Source organism: Amborella trichopoda, chromosome 3, assembly GCF_054954075.1.
Source record: "Amborella trichopoda isolate Santa Cruz 75 chromosome 3, AtrichopodaSantaCruz75HAP2 v2.0, whole genome shotgun sequence".
Lineage (NCBI taxonomy): Eukaryota > Viridiplantae > Streptophyta > Magnoliopsida > Amborellales > Amborellaceae > Amborella > Amborella trichopoda.
The window spans coordinates 14,670,468-14,682,668 of NC_142338.1; positions in this window are offsets into that span (position 1 = coordinate 14,670,468).

The window sequence follows — 12,201 nt, forward strand, 5'->3', positions numbered from 1 at the left end:
GCTCACCAAATATATATATATATATATATATATATATATATATATATATATATATATATATATATATATATATATATATATATATATATATATATAAAGAATATATTCTTGTATTCTCATATTCATCACAAAGAACATATTTTTATAAAAACAAAACATAATTTTATTAAAAAAACTAATTTTTTTTAAGAGCCCTAAGATCGAGCCAAATAACACAGAAACTTTAGAGTCAAAATCAACCCCAAATCTTTCATTTTTTGAACAAATTGACATGGGGATATGATAGATACTTTAATTAAGATTCAAATGGCCCAAATTTCATAAAGATTCATTCACTATTGAGATCGTTATTCAAAAAATTGCGGATTTTTCACTTCACGAAACTTTCAAAAAAAAAAAGCTCCAAAAAAAAATCGATATAAAAACATTTAATCAATAGTAAATCAAAATAATTAGTTTATTTGATACATGACGCCTTTATGATCAAACTTCAGCGATCAATTGGATAAAAATCAATCAATTGATTGATCAGAAATCAATTGATTGATCAGAAATCAATTTGTTTGGATAAAAAACAGTTCTTCGAGCAGCAGTACTTCCGGCCCAAAAAGACCTCAAATCTTCTTCATTTTGGAAAATTTGAAGTATGTGAACGTTGAATCCTTCAACAATGAATCAAAGTCCTCCATTTTTATAAAAATCTATGAGGTATTGAAGCTGCATTTGATAGAATGGTGGAAATTTCTAATTTTCAAAAAACCCGATTTCAATCCGCTAAGAACTCTTTGTTTTTTGAATTTTGATTCAATAATCCACAATTTATAGAAACTTTCTGATGTATAACATCAATAGTTGACCGAAAAAAACAAAAAATATACAAAAAAAGCGGAAAAATAATGGGCATATATCAAATAATGGCCATTATTTGATGCGTTGAAAACGTCGTTATATCGGGCATTAAAACGATAAACTGGACCAGTTAGAAAAAACGGCTGGTTTATGCTAAAAACCGCTGGTTCGACCTCAAATCGGCCAGTTTTGGTGCCGATTTTGTTTGGAGACTACCGTCTTATGAGGTGTGCCGTAAAACCGGCCCTAACTGGACTCGCCACCCCACCGGTAACAATCTAACCAGCCGGTTCCGGTTCTAACCGACTGGTTTTGCGAACACTGATGGGTTATCACCATTAATGTAATTGACATGAAATTGTTTTTAATATACCTATATCTTGAGTTAGAATAGTTGTAAATAGATAAAATGTTAAATAATTGATCTAGGTAGTTTAATAAGTTTTACTAAGAAAATATGATATGATACCATATAGTCAATTGGAGTCTATGGGTCATCACTACTAAATTAATTGAAATAAATTGTTTCTATAAAAAAAATATAATGTAATCTACATGCCAATATAGCTATATGGGCCATGAATGGCTTACATAGCAATAGCATGAGAAATCGATGCATTAATGATATATTTGAGAGTGGGACCCTGATGCAAATCATATCTAGAATGCTCAAGAATATGGCTAATTAAAATTTTATTTAATTTATTTGTTTATTTATTTTTTATAGCGGTGTGGTTGAACCTGTTTATTTATTTATTTAATTGTTGGTTTAAATTTGAGGGATTTATTAACTTGAGATAGATTTGTGTCATTCTTGGGATGTGTGTTATGGGACTTATTGACTTAGATAGAAAGGGATTTAGTAATATGGGATAGATTTGGATCATTTTTGGTACGTGAGTCATGGGATTTGTTGACTTAGAGGATAAAACATTTTTGGAATAGGAGTTAATAGGATTTGTTGACTTAGAGGGATAAATCGTTCTTGAGATAAGAGTTAGTGTAATTTATTGATTAAGAGGGGAAAACACTCTTGGGATGAGAGTTAGTTTGATTTGTTGACCTAGAGGGAAAAACATTATTGGTATGGGAGTTAGTGAGATTTGTTAATTTAGAAATAAAAGCACTATTCATATGAGAGTTAGTGGGGCACGAGATTCAAAGATAAAGAGAGTGTTTAAGGGGGCATATAAGAGATATGCTTATGTTAGGATCTTGAATTATAGAAAGTGTTATGAATTAAGAAAGAGAGTTTCTTCTTCACCATTGTTTGATTTACAACCACCTTATTTCCCTTATTATTGTCAAATGTTTGCTTGTTTAAGATTGAAAAAAGACCGGATTTAATTTCTCGAGCTCCTTTCACATAATTTGGTATTAGAGCCAGGTTCAAAAAGGTTTAGCGACTACGATGGCTAGTCGTGGAGGTCACAGCTGTAGGAATGCCAAGCCATACCAAATATACAAGAAAATCGATAGCTTAACGAAGATGGTTAAAAAGTTATTGCAAAAAAAAAAATTGCAACTTCACACATCGAACAAGATGTGATATGTGGTTTTAGATCCATATTGTGTGAGTTCTTGTAGAGATTGGTGTAAATCAAAGAGCCTGTCTGAATGGGAATATGCTTGATCGCACTTATCGGTATGATGCATGATTAATTGACATGAGCATGATTATAGAGAAAAGTTTGGTAACTAACAACCCCAAAGTTGATGGGATTGGTGTAAGGAATAGACCGAAATCAGTTAGAGACGAGCATAGAAAGAATTTTACCACATCTAGATCTACCCTTGGAACATGATTGTCCTAGGCTAGGAGACTGACACCTAAAACCCGGGAAGTTGCTATCCCTCCAATAAAATTGTGACCTGAACAAAGAAAATCCTAAATTTTTTCATTTGGAGAATTTAATGCATTGAAAGATACAAAACCCCTTGAATTTGATGAGAATAGGGTAGATGTATTTGTAGATCAATCTACTGAAAAAGAATAGATATTTGAGGATATGACTAACATTTTTATTCATGGAAGTATGGATTATTCTAAATTTGATAATGAAGAAACTCAATATTGTATCAATTAGAAGTAAATGTTAACTTTTAACATTATTTCTATTGAAGACAATTTTGAATTTCCAAGTGGATCACTCTTAATGAACATGGAAGAGCAACCCATAACTGTAATCAAAGGGGATTTAGATTGGATGAGAAATTAAAGATAGTGGTTTCTGATCAAAGCAAAACGTTGATTGTTAAACATGAACCATCTTTGTTGTTATTGAGTGAAGAGATTCTACCCAAGTCTTTTGAACAGGAAGGTGTGGCTCTACTCTCAATCTAACAACATACAAAGGAAATAGATGTTGAAGACGTTGCTAGTAAGGATATTACATCTCTCAATGTCTTTTATGAGTTTGGGAGGCTACGGGAGACGAACATCAAGGAATTAATGATAATTCACTTTGAGGTCTTAGCTAGCGGTTTAATATAGGGGATGCTCATCAAGTAGTGGATGTTATGTCCACCATTAATGGGCTAAGGATAGGTCGGTACTTTGTTTTGATGAAGCAACGAACTCTATTCCCTCTCTTCTTCCCCCAAAACTTAAACCAAGAAGCCCAATATCAACACCTCAATTATGCAAAATTATGCAAGACTTGAGCACTTACAAATAGGTCAAATACTTTGTTCTAGCATTGTGAGAGAAGATGTAACATACATACCAAGGATGTAATATTTTTTGGTATGCACAAAATGTTATTTGTTATAATGCATAGTATTTGGGCATCCTGTAGTATTAGAATTGCATATCAAAAGCAAGAAGGATATAGAAGCAATAAAGCAAACACATACCAATGCTTAGAGAAATCAGTTTAGTGAAGGCATTTGTGCTGCCAGTGCACTCTCATCAACTTTTACCAAAGCTGATTACCTCCTATTCACAGATTCAGTTCTCGAAATTGCCAGCTATAGAGATGAAGGATTATGTCAGGTTGTTTTTATTACTGCAACAATGTTGACAAGCCAATGTGATGCACCTAATATGTGCAGCAAGCAGAGCGTCCTCAATAATCCCACTCAGCAAATGCCTATATTTTTGTATGGAGATGGAGATTGTGAGTCTTCTACTATTGTTATGCTTATTAATTCATTGTGGAGGGGCTTGTTAGGCCAAAACCTTGATAGGAGCATGATCAAGTGGAGTGCAAGGGTCAATGGTTTGCTAATTTTGTGCTGATGGAAGATATAATCAATGTTTCAAGGTAACGAGATATTTTTTAAAGTTCTAATCATTGCGTACTATTGTATTAAAAGCCCCATTTTGTGCACAAGTCCTCAACTGAGACTATATGCACAAGTGCTCCACCAAGCCTATGTCCACAAGTTCTCAACCTCATGCTCGGCTTCAGCATGACTTTGATGAGTCCTCTCCATATTGTGTGTCATTATTTTGAACTAAGGAGAATTTCTAGTTTTAACAGGATTGGCCATAGAAGATCAATCGTACGTAATGAAGTTTCCGATCTAGGGCACAAGGATCATTTTGAAATAACACCGAGTTCTATTCTCTAGTGGATTTGAACCGCGCTTGGGAAAAGACTTCCTTGATGCGAAGTCAAACTTCTTTGGCTAGAAATGATGTTTTTTCCTTCAGTGAGGCTAGTCGTTTAGATCCCTCAATCTGCAATGTGTTCTCCACTATATATGCCAGATGGATGAACCTTTTAGGTGCATCACAATTGCTTAGTCTCATGCCTTACAAAGAAGAATTGTGTGGGGATGTATGACTTCACAATCAGCTAAGGGAGCATGATGATACCACAACAAAAACTCGAGATGTTTTTTTTTCCAACTCAAAAAATATGATGCAAATCACAAATGGGATGTTAAAGAATTGAGCTAATTAGAATTTTATTTTATTTTATGTTATTTCTAAAAGGGAGTATGTTATTTCTAAAAGGGAGTGTTATTGAACTTGTTTATATATTTTTATGATTGTTAGGTTAGAGATAAAGTGGGAGAGAGCTTCCTAGAGTGAGAAAGTGTGGCCTCAAGGGATCAGATAGAGTTTTAAGGCCCTTGAGCTAGATGGAGAGCTCTTCTAGAGTACCCGAAAGTGGTAAGCTTAGCCTATTTGCTTCTTTCATTTTTAAGTAGAATTTTAGGAAATTTTTGTATTTTTTCCATATTTTTCGTACTCTTTCCATGCCTTCTTTCTTGATTTAGTTTTTTGCTTGCTCTTGCTACCTTGATAGAAGGGGACTCTTCTAGATCGCATCTTGATTGAGCTTGACCCACAATATAGTGACTAGTGAATCGCCCAGGGTGACTAGGGCTAGCCAATCACCTTTTTGGTAAATCTCCATTTTTAGGGGAGATGCCGCCGAAATTTTATTAGGCTAGGGGTTCTCATTCTCCATGAAGCTCATAGTATGACATGGACTCGTTCTTATCTCTTTTCTTGCAATTTGTAAGAAAGATACCTCATGGCAGGAATCTTCCTAGACCTGGAGAGGTTGCAACTAGCTCCTTTATTGGGATCAGCCTCATCAGAGGGCTGTCCCTTGGGCTCATAGACCCTGATTGTGAGCTAGAATGGCCTCACATTTGTGAGTGACAGTGCATCTTTGTGAGAATGAAGACCGGGTTGGGGGGACGTCTATAGTTTAAGATGGTGGAGTGCCCATGTTCCATTTTTTACACCGCAATTACGACTTTATCTTGAATCTACTTAATTTGGGGAAGAGGATGATGAACATTGAGGGGGTTGCATGGTCTCCCAACGGTCTCCCGATACATCAGTACTTGAAGGGCTATGTCTCATGGACCTTGATGTTATTTGAATTTATGAGGAACGGCTCAAGTCGACTTCTCTGCTAGCAGCTATGCAGTGTTCTGCAGGGTATTACTACTGCTCCACGAACATGATAAGGGTGCTTCTGGAGAATTGGAGTTATGTGAGTAACTCATGACTCTTGGATTATGGGGAAGTCGAGTTCTCCCTTCTTAATCTCCACTGCACAGGGGGTCTGCTAATGCTGGGTATAATATATGACAAGTTCGTCCCCCAGAATGATGTTATCTTCGGGAAGCGTCCAGTAGGGGCAAGGCGCTTCCCGCAGGGCTTCGTGAGATATTCGAGATTTACCAGCTATTATGCTTGAAGAGTTTAAATCCTTGCTTGCTAAGTGTTTTTTACCTTTGGATCAACTCTTCTCTAGGGAGGAGATTAAGGATGTGGTTTTTGGCCTTCCCAAGGATAAATCCCCTGGCCCAAATGGTTTTCCATTGTCTTTTTTCCATGACTTTTGGGATGTGGTCAAATCTGACATCTTCTGTTGGTTCGAGCAGTTCTTTGGGGATGGTTTCATTAGTAACTTGTTCAACTACACTTTTATAGCCCTTATCCCTAAAAAAACCCACTCTGGAATCTTTACAAGATGCTCGACCCATCAATCTCCTCTCAACCTTATACAAGATTCTAGCTAAAGTATTGGCAAATAGGCTGAGGAATGTGCTGCATTTGGTTGTTAAGGGACCTCAATTTGCTTTTATTAAGGATAGACAAATTATGAATGTGGTTCTTACAACACAAAAAGTGCCTACGATCGGGTTGAATGTGATTGTCTTCATGTGATCTTGAGACTAATGAGGTTTGAAGAAAGAGGGAGAATGTGGATTAAGGGTTGTTTTGGCTATGACCCATTTCCTAATTCTCATCAATGGCAAATCATGCAAGTACTTTAGAGCTTCTCTGGGCCTCAAGCAAGGAGACGTTTATACTTTTCTCTTTACTCTGGTGGGGAGTCTTTCAACAAAATGTTGGGTGGTGATGTTTGTATTTGTTTGGTGAATGGTCTTTCAGCATGACAAGCATAGTTTCAAAAAGTGCTAGGCAGGTCTTAGGCGGCCTGGGCGGTCCAGGCTGCCCAGCGCTTAGGCGGGTGCCCAGAACTTGAGTGGCCCAGTTGAATCCAAATAAGGATTTTGGCATTCTGCAGTTATGTCAGTATCAGTTATATCCAAATAATATGCCCCCTTTTGTATCATTTTTACAAAACTTGCATCTTATGCAATTTTTATCATTAGCATCTGGGTTATAGCCATATTTTCAATGTGGATCACCACTTCTATTAGATCTCGAAGAAGACATCTAAAAAATAATGCAAATTACTAAAGCAATAAAAAACAATCATTTCCTTTGAGTTTGATTTCTTAATTTTCAAACTTCCACCTCAAAGATGCTTCTAAATACTCAAAATCTTCTAAAAAACCCCCTAATAAATTTGTAAAATATCAAAAAGTAAATATAATACCAATGGATGATGTTTTGATCAATTTTTGTTAACTTTGAGTAACCCTTCGATCCTAAAAAATTCACCACAATCTAGTTTTTTGGGGGCTTTCTCTCTCTAAATTTGGCTCCAACAAGTTTTAGGTTTCAAATGAACCTAAAACCCTAATTTTAACCCTTAAAAATAAAAAAAAAGGGTCAAAAAATGCCCTCACTGAATGTTTTTCTGCCCTTGGGCAGGGTGCAGGCCCTGGGCGGATGCCCAGGGATGGACCGCCTAGATTGGCCGCGTAGGGCTAGGCAATGCGCTCAGGCCTTCTGGACCGCCTAGGCGCTGGGCGGTCCGCTTTTTGAATCACTGGTGGCAAGAGAGTCCCTCGACGTCTCACCTTCAGTATGCTGACGAGACCCTTATGTTGTTGGAGGGCTCTGAAGAGAATATTTATAATGCTTGGCTGTTTCTGAAGTGATAAGAACAAGTTTCAGGGGCCAGAATTAATATGTCTGAAACTAGGTTGTTGGGAATCAACTGTGATGATGGCGAGACTTCTCTTTAAGCCCATTGGATGGAATGTTCCACTAACACTTTTCATACATTGTATTTGGCCCTACCCCTTTCTATCTCTTGACTTCCAAGGGAGCTTTAGGATCCACTCATTCAACACTATCAGGTTAAAGTTGATGGTTAGAAGTCTATATTTTTGCCTTTTGGGCGTCGTATCACCCTTAGTAAAGCCTCCCTAGCCAATTTGCCCATTTATTATTACCTTTCCTTGTTTAGAGCTCCTAAGTGGGTTATTATTATTAAGCTTGAAACTTTAATGTGGAATTTTCTGTGGAGTGGGAGTCAGCACAAGGAGAAGGTTCATCATTTGCGATGGGCCATGATATGCCTCCCAAAGAAAGAAGATGGTTTGGGTATTAAGAGAATATCGGCAATTAATGACGCTCTCCTTACCAAGTGATGATCGAGGCTATCTAGATAACATGGTCAATTATGGGAGCATGAGATTCTTCAAAAGTATGGTCATGACCTTGGGAAGTTCATAGCGAGGCAAACCGTTGCTAGATTCCCAACCTCATGGGTTTGAAAGGGGATCCTTTCTATTAGTCCCCTTTTCCTTGCCTACTCGAGGATGGTAGTGGGTGATGGTGCCTCTACGAGGTTTTGACACAATGAATGACTACATGAATACCCCCTTAAGCTTTCATTCCTGCAGCTTTTATGCAAGTCTTCTCAAAAGAATGCCTCTGTGCAGTCTTTCAATTCTTCTAGTGGTCATAATTTCCTTTGGAATGTTAACTTTGAAGTGAGAAGGGTCAACTTTAAAGCTGGGCTAGAATTTTTGCCCTTTTGGCTCATCTTTATGATTTCTAATACTGTCCTAAGAGAGAAGATAGGCTTGCTTGGAATTTAGAGTCTAAATGGATATTCTCGGTGGCCTCTCTCTATGAGATCTTATGCCATGATATGGCTATTGAACTAAACCTTATGTGAATAAGTACTGGTTTTATAGGGTCCCCCTCAAAGTTCGAGCTTTCCTCTAGTTGGTAGTTCATCACCGACTACCGATTATTGATCAAGTTCAAAAGTGGGGAGTGGTGCTCACTTTGATTTGCCTTTTTTACAAAATTGATGAGCAAACTTTGGACCATAGTTTGGTATACTGCCCCTTTGCATAAGAGATTTTGATGTGGGTTCGACTTTTCTCTAGCTAGATCTGAGTGCCCTACCAAAGTATTAACATTACTCTGATGCAGATTTGGTCCCCCAATTTCTTAGCTTCAAGTCTAATCTTATGGAGGATCCTTCTTGTTGTGGTGATTTTGGATATATGAAAAGAGTGTAACCTAAGGACCTTTGAAGGCAAATCTAGAAACAAACATTTTGATCTCTGCCATCAAATCTTGGGTTATCTTTTGGCCGCGTGCTTCCCCACCTTTTAACTCCTTGCCAAAAGATTTTTCTTCTCATACTTCTTCAATATGATTTTCTTTAGGAAAAAATATAGGCCTCTTCGACGCTTTCAGTAAGTCCACCCTTTGGGTGGTTCAAACTGAGCTTTGATGGCAGTGTTCTTTTGGAAGAATAACATACTGATTTTGGTGGGTTCCAAAGATATCACAGAGGGGATGTTCTCTGGAATTTTAATGAGTCAATGCCTTTCTACGGTATCAACTATGTGGGCGCTTAAAAAAGGGGTTTTGAAGCTTCAACCTAATATTTATAGGATCATCTTTGAAAGCGACTCAACTAATGTTATAGTTTGATGCAAAGATCTTATGCTTGTGCCTTGGGACTTGGGCCTTGACCTCTTCTAGGAATATTATTCTCTGCTCGATCTGTTAGAGATGTCAGCTTTCAACATATATTCAAGGTGAGGAAATTTTTTTTTTTTTTAAAAGAGCAAAAGATATTGTTAAAGAAATAACATAATTATAATGAAGGTACTAAAATAATGAAGGAGAAATAATAACAGAGCTCACAGAAACCTCTTTCTTAATCAGATCATCCACAACGCTATTGGCCTCTTTGTAAATATGAGCAAAGGTGAACTTTATGTCATTATGAGCGAAGCTGTCAAGGAGGTCTCAACGAACCTGTACACCAATTAATGGCATTATGAGAGTCACCTTCAATGATCAAATCTTCCTGGAGACCCTTATCATGATAAATCTCCAAACCTTGTAATAAGGCTGCTAATTCAGCATGATTGCCAGTCGTTATACCAAAAGGGCATGCATAGCAAAAGATAATTTCACCTTCACTACCTCGACAAACACCTCCCACTCTTGAATTTCCATGATCTCCAAAGGAAGACCCATCAAAATTCAATTTCATACAATTTGTACCTGGTGGCTTCCATGTATATCTCGGCCTGATCGTGCGAAATCTTTGCGAAATAAGCTTATCCAAATTGTCATCAATATCATACTTTGAAGTACCCCAACCTTCCTTTATTACTTTAAACCAACTCCAAACACAAAATTGGATTTTGTTTTTTAACTCATTCATTCCTAAGGCCACCCCATCAAAAGTCATTATGTTTCTTTCAAGCCAAAGCTTCCATATCATTGCACCGCTTAAGATATCCCATAAAATCCCCCCAATTTTTGGAATTCCACATAATTTCAAATTTTCCAACCAAGATAGAACAAAACAAGGTAAGGACATAACAACAGCCACCCTTTGCATTGCCCAACACCATAACTGATACGTATAGGGGCAATGTAAAAACGGTGATCAGCAGTCTCCTCATCTTGTTTGCAGAAAAGGCACACATTCACAATTATCTTTCATCTTTTTCTTAAACTATCCAAAGTTAAAATTTTCTTTTGTGACAATACCCAAATAAAAACTTGCACTTTATTTGGAATTTTCCATTTCCATATGCCCTTTAAATCTGATTGGTTCTTCCATCTTATACAATCATGGAAAATAGGTGATATGAAGATTTCACATAATACTGACCATTCATTTCCAATTCCCATAAGCCCTCATCACTTGCCGAATTTGAAAGATGATAACCATCCAACGTATTCAACAAAGCTACATATTGATCCGAAACTCTATGAGGTATACGCTGATAAGTACAATTGATATTCCAACAACCGAATTCCCTATTTTGACTCCAACTTAATTTATCTTGGCCATCAGATTTGAACTCACAAATCTGGATATATCCATTTGAAAAGTATATTTGTAGCCCATTTTGAATGCCAAAATAATGACCGATCATCTTTCCCAACTGTTCGCCGAGAATTGCCAGGAAAAATAATCTCATTGAAGATATAGCCTTCCATTCGTATGACCGATCCCTCCGATGTCCATGTGGCACAATATTATTGCAACAATCATAACGATATTTTGCCTTAAGTACATCATTCCAAAGGGCCCCATCAGATTGCATCGCACGCCACCACCACTTTGTCAACAAAGCATAATTGACAAATTTTAATTTTTTGATACCCATTCCCCTTCAATTTTTGGTGTACACACCCTATCCCAACTCACCGAATGATATTTTTTAACATCCTTATCTGAAACCCATAAAAAATTCCTCATTAGTTTTTCTAATTGTTGATTATATCACCCGGTATGCTAAGTAATGACATTTGATAAAATGGCAAATGCGATAAGGATGATTTTATCAATGTAACTCTTCCTCCAAGAGATAAGTGCTTTGACTTCAAAATATCTAATTTCTAATTGGCCCTTTTCACCACAGGATCCCATACTGCCTTTGGTAATATACGATCTGACAAAGACATTCCCAAATATGTAATTGGAAACACCTCAGTCTTGCATTTCATAAAATCAACCAAATACGATAGAACCACTCACTACAACAAAACCCAATAAAAATTTACTTTTAGAACCAATGCAAATTTATAACATCTAAGAAACCTCTTGATACACAGAATTTGTTGTACCTCTGCCCTACAAAATAGAAGAGTATCATTTGTTAAGCATTTTCAAAAGGCTTTCTCCAGTGAACTACTCTGTAGAGTTGACTTGGACGGAGTTCCTTTTAAAATTAAAAATACTACCTTTGCATATTGCTTCTTATTTGGAACGGAAGGTGGATATTGAGGAATTAAAAACCGCACTTTTTGCATTAAGCATCAGGGCCAAATGTTTTCCACTTACGTTTTTTCATAAGTTTTGGCTACTTGTTAAGTCTGAACTTTTATTGATGATTAATGACTTTATGCAGAGTGGAAAGTTGGATAAAGGGATCAACACAACTTTTATTGCGTTCATTCTTAAGAAATCAACTATTGCAGGCATTAATGATCTCAAACCAATAAGTCTGTTGACTAGGTTGTATAAAATTATTTCCAAAGTTTTGGCTGAGAGACTCAAAACAGTCCTTCCAAATGTGATTTTTGGTACTCAAAGTGCTTTTATTAAGGGAAGGTTGATAATGGATGGTGTCTTGATAGCTTAGGAGTATATTCATACACGAAAAGAGAATGATATGCCAAGTGTGCTCATAAAGTTAGATGTGAAGAAGGCATATGATAGGGTAGAATGGGTTATTGTTGATGAA